We start from the raw sequence: 6,010 nt of genomic DNA, 5'->3' as shown, positions 1-6,010 counted from the left end.
GTCCTTGTTCAAATGTATATGTGACTCAAGTGTAGGACTAAGGGATCAAGTACACATTCTTGTGCACTAGTTAAAGTCCACCACAAACCATCAATAAGACTATTCGTCATGATTTACGAAAGTTTAGTAAATATGGTTATACTTATAAGCTTAAGTATAATTTTGAGACATTGGACAAGTTTCAATGTATGGCAGAGCGAATAGAAAGAATCAAATTTGGTAGAAGGATAAAAGTGTCTCAAATCTGAAAAGATGGGAGAGCACTTTAAGTATCATGTTTTATGATCATCTTAATGATTATGAGACCTTATCACAATTCATCCTTTAAGTGCATTCTGATGGCTAAGAAGATGAGTCATGAATTGTTGAAGTGGTTAAATCAAGAAGATGATTTATACTTCGTTCCAAAACAAATCTTAGAGTCATACTCCAAGATTGTAACTTGAGTGACATATCTTAAAGAAGGTTTATTAACACTTGTCAAATGTAAGAGTAAAAGTTTTTTACTTTTACATTTGAAGTTGGTAAGTTGTGATGTTTTGGATAAAACAAAGACCAACTAAGGCCAATTGTGTGAAGTGTTTGTCTTGATTAGAATCCACACTACCTCTTGAATATTTGACAAGAAAGTCTTATAGGTCAAGAAGACAGTGGGAGTATAAAAGATCATGAAATAGTTTCAAGAACTAATCAAGAATAAAACATGTATTTCATCACTAGCACACGACTAGAGGATTATAACCTATCGTGTTGACATTTCTGTGCCCATTCCAGTAAAGTTGGCTATACATTTGAGTTCTACATGTTCTCAATTGTTTACATCACTACTTGGAAGCAATGGCAGGCCCTGTAGTTAAGATTGCACAAGTTCAATCCATATAAGTTTGAATTTGTCACTAACCTTGTCTTGTGATTATGGTTTTCACAAATTCACATGGATAAGAACACATACACGTTAAAATCTAAGTGGCATAAGGTTTCTCTCCGATTCATGAAAATGATGGTGAGGAAACACTTCCACCAAGTAGATTTTAAGTAGATAGCAATCTTTGCATTCTCAAAGTCGTTAGTGGAGCGTGCGTGGTTAATCGGCACACTAACATGGACTTATGAGAAATGGCAAAGGTCTAAACAATTGAGACTATGATTACGGCATCCCTTTTCATAGTTCTGAAATTGTTTAGACACACCTGTAAGCTATCTAAGATAAAGTGTATGAGTTTGATAAAGTCTTATCAAAGCAATCTCGTATTAGAAATCTGAACTTTGGTAAGAAAGTCAATAAAGTATTGACTTCTAGAAGTCCAGCTGTTTTCTGGATACATGTCAAAGCTAGTGGGAGCATAAGTGTTATGCTAATAATCATCATGTTAGTGGGAGCATGATAATTATGATAAGTATTGCAAGTTAGCAATGTTAATTATAGAAAACAAAAGTTACAATTCGTGAAGTTCAGGAGTTGAAAAAGTTGTTTTGCTATAATTAAGGGAGAGGATATACTTCATTTCAGTTCTAAAGGCTTAGATTGAGACATTAATCATCTTTAGTCAAGAATATATATATATATATATATATATATATATATATATATATATATATATATATATATATATGAATTTCATGTTGGATTGGTTCAACTTAAGGAAATTCTATATATTGCGTTCTCAAAATTCGATTATGATTACGACATCCCTCTTCATAGTCAAATTTTGAAAACATGGCAAATAAAAATATTGTAGTAAAAGACTGGTCTAAAATATGGAGTTGTCTCCATAGGTGGAAGTTATATGTGTAAGATTAGAAAACTTAATGCAAGAAGCATGTTCAAAGCAATGTACTTTGAATATGAGACTTAGTTTCCATGGAGTTGATCTCCATTGGAATACTCTGTAATGCCTGGTGACAAGTCTTTGTGACTTTGTGCATAATCATTACAGAGGATCATTGCATATAAGTTTAGAATCTAATAGATTACAGTAAATGGCAAGAGTTTGGTATTCTTGCATTTACAAAAAATGATTTGGATTGTGAAATAAGCATCATTGGAGTCGTGTTCAATTGATCTATTTCACAAAAGAAAGGACGATAGGTAAACATAGTATGCATGCTTGGTGCATGGCATGACTATTGTTTTAATTCAAGTATAAAGTTGATAAAATCGAAACAATGAATAATGAGTAATCAATATGGTGCTTAGATAAAAGGGTTTTTATTTACACTCAAGAGTTTGGGGCCATATAGGATTAGTAATATTCTTGTGTTTCACTTTGCAAGTTTTGACTTCCAGAATAATTAGGTCGTTCTTCCTGAATGACTAAGTTATTCAAACCATCCACAGTCGGTTATATGTTGGAAGTAGATATGAATCAAGACTGTCATGAAGCTGGTTTGTAGATGTCCAAGGTAGTGGACATAGCAAGAGTTGCTGCAACATTCATGAGTGCTCATAAGGTTCTGAGTATTGGATTCAAGCCACGCTCATTTGAATCACTTCATGGATTTTATCACGAGTGAATCATGAGACGATAATATCTTATATTCTTCAAACCTAGAGATATGAGTTGTTACTATGAGTTGGTTATACATTGATTGCACGAAAACGCATTGGTAACTCGATGTTATAAAACGTGCCTTTGTGTATGATTCAACAAGTAGTAGAACAAGCCATATGAGTCGAAGTTTATCCATTCCTTTTACCCTTAAAGGGATAAAAGCGATATCTGTAGGCCCCTCGATGATTTAATGATGACACTTGTGAGTGCTTGGCCAAGCCAGGACTGATTTGATTTGTTCAATCAGTCAGTCGTCATAAATCGAAAATCGGGAAACAACAAATGGACAGAGAGAATGATTATAATACATGTATCAGTCTATATGATATCTAGAATGGAGGAATATATGATCCCTTATCTAATGGACGCGTCATTGATTTGTTCAGAGTTCGACATCAGCTTTAAGAGCTACGATTGCTAGTCGGGTTATGAAGTCATACTTGCAATAATAGTTTTAGACTTATCCAAGTGGGAGACTGTTGGATTAGATGTCTAAGCCCATAACTATTATTGGTATGTACTCGACCCGAGTGTAGCATGGTCCATTTGGGTTGCATATCATCAGGACAATTTGTTAGGATGGACTTTTGAGAGAAGGTAATTTATGGTTTATTAATATATTATAAGTTATAATATATTAATATGAAATCATATGTTTTAATTAGTATTGATCAAGAATTAATTTGGAATTAATTTAGTGATCAAAAGAGACTAATTAAATCTATGGGGACTAATTATGATAATTAGTTATATTTATATGTGTTGGGCTTATGATCCATGTTGGACCAAGTTTATGTATGGATACATAAAGAGTTGGGCCACATGAACCATGGATCATAAAAAACCTATGGGTATGGATTTGGGTTATACACATGACTCTTGGAATACCACACATATAAATACATGCATCATGACCTAAAAACGCCACTTGTGGTTATACATGAAGTTCTTGGAGTTCATGGGTGTTTTTGGGTGCATGGAATTCTCTCTCAAGTTCCACCTTTGTCCATGGTGTGTTGTGATTCCATTTGAGGCTTCCACACTATTGGGGCTAAGCTCTTAAGGCCAAATACATCAAGACTTCAAGCTCCACCATAAGGTATGTTATCCTAACTAGATTCTTGTGCAGTATATGATATTTGTATGCTAGTATAGGGTAATACCTTGGAAACTTCATATTTGCATGTATAATAGAGAACACATAGATCCAAGGTATTTAGGGTTGTATGTGCACCATAGGATGTTGTATTATACCAAAAACCCAACAACATTATCCCCCCGTTAGAGGGAATTTCGTCCCGAAATTCGAATTCTGAGTGGCTATTACGAACTAGGAAAGAGATAGGTACTTCGGCTCTCTCTGATCTTCTGTTCTGATTGATGCAGAGTGTGCGAGTTTGGCTTACTTGACTACGTTTATTCAACTGGTAGGATGTCTACTCGTAGTTCTGGACAAATTTTTCCTGAAGTTCATGGTAAGACTCATACTTGGTTCACCCATCATCATTTCGTGTATACAAGTCGTATATAATTAAGATTAGTAAGACGGTCGGATGTGCGTCTCTGCCCCAGGTCCACAACCAGACAAGGAACAGGAGATAGGGCGGAAACACACATACTAAATCTGCATAATCATAATTATATACCACTCTAGCGTATATACTTAATAGTGATAGGTGGGCTGTATTCGTCCTTATCCTCTGTGCTTGAACTTGATCTGCTGATCGAGTGGTATTTTGGGAAAGTCTGCTGGGTATACGGTGTTAAGGTTTCGGAGGGCAAGGTACTCCTCGCATGAGTACTTAAGAGTTTAGAATACGAGGTAGACGATTCCGAGGTCTGGGTCAGACTGTCGTTACGAATTACGAGGGTTTCGTGAATTCTGACGGTGAAGGCGATAGAAACATATGAACCTAGTATGGTGAGGACCACGCTAATTCATGACGAAAGACGACGTCGGACTCTTTACAGGAACAAATGTTAGACCGATTTTAAAGAAACGCTTTTTATACGACGGTGTATTCCGAGTGTGTTCAACAATGTACTCTGTGTAAACGTTCTAGTGCTTTCTGTTTTCTCCTTGATATTACCACTGCCACAAATCGTACTGCGATGAGCAAGTACTAATAGTGCAAGTGTTTTGATAACTAGTGTCAGTACTTTATGTTTCGATCCTCTTTCGTACTTCTATGATCGCCTGACATGTACAAGTTATGTATAATTAAGATGAATAAGACGATCGACTGAGTAACTCTGCCCTAAATCCACAACCAGACAAGGAGCAGGAATTAAGGCAGAATCACTCACTCTAAGTCTGCAAAATCTTAGTTATGCACAACTCTGATGTATATACTAAGCCATCATTGCTTCCCTGAATGTATCTTTAGTTCTCTTATGAATGTTGTGACTTGTTCAGACGAATGAGTTATTATAATTACTTTTAAATATTTTCCCCAAGTTTTAATCTTATATAATTATAAATTTAATTTTTTAGTAATTTTATTTAGAAGACGTACCAAAATCTCAAAAGAGGGGTCCCTCGTTACTACTTTATGTCAAGTTGTTAAATTCCTCATTCTCCTCCGTCACCTCTCTCTGTTAGACTGTTTTTCTTGGCATGTCCCATTTCACCACATGCATGGCATATCTGAACTATACTAGCATCGGTGGTTGAAGTGATGTGCTGAGTCGGAGTTCTGCAAAAGCGAACTCCTTCTTCATTTCTCTCCATTGGACATTCCTTCCTGAAGTGTCCAGATTCGCCGCACTTGAAACAAACTTGTTTTACTTGGGAGATTGGTTGTGCCGGCGCCCTGCAGAAACAGGCAGTGTGCCCCTTTCTGTTACAATTTCTACAATGTAACTCTCGGCAGGCTCCATAATGATGGAAGTTACACTTATTACATTTTGGGCGATTTCCCGCATATTGTCGTGTTGTCGTTGGCGTGTCAGGTTTGGCAACTGCTATTTCAATTGCAGGGGTGGTTACGGATTGTCGTCTCTTGGTAGGATCTTGAGCCGACTTTTTCCCCTTTTTCTTTCGTTTCTTGTTCTTAGGTTTATGGTCTGGGGTGTCCTTGTCAACCGACACTCGTTGTTTCCCTTGATTGTTACCGCGATTTGCATAACCGGCACCGCTTCCGCTTCCGCTGGCGTTGTTAACACTGAAATGTGTCACGATGGCTGTCACAGTAGTTTTGACCGTAGCCTGAAAAGTAGCAGAGTCTATCTGCAAAATTGGTGCCTCGCCTGTTGGTTGATTTCCTCCTTGTGAAGACATGATTCTATTGCATGGCGAAGAATGATCTCGTGAGTAATGGTGATCATCACTAGATGTATCCCATAAACTTAAATGTATTAAACAATTTCACGCTTTGCTGGACTACTCTCAATGTTTCTGTCAATATTTCTGAGATATGTCCATGATAGTAACTAGAAGTGGGTATTGTACGAGTGAT

The sequence above is a fragment of the Lactuca virosa genome, chromosome 9 (genome assembly GCF_052849685.1).
Source record: "Lactuca virosa cultivar CGN04683 chromosome 9, Lactuca_virosa_CGN04683_v6, whole genome shotgun sequence".
In the NCBI taxonomy this organism is placed as follows: domain Eukaryota; kingdom Viridiplantae; phylum Streptophyta; class Magnoliopsida; order Asterales; family Asteraceae; genus Lactuca; species Lactuca virosa.
Note: the sequence above shows the minus strand (reverse complement) of the source record.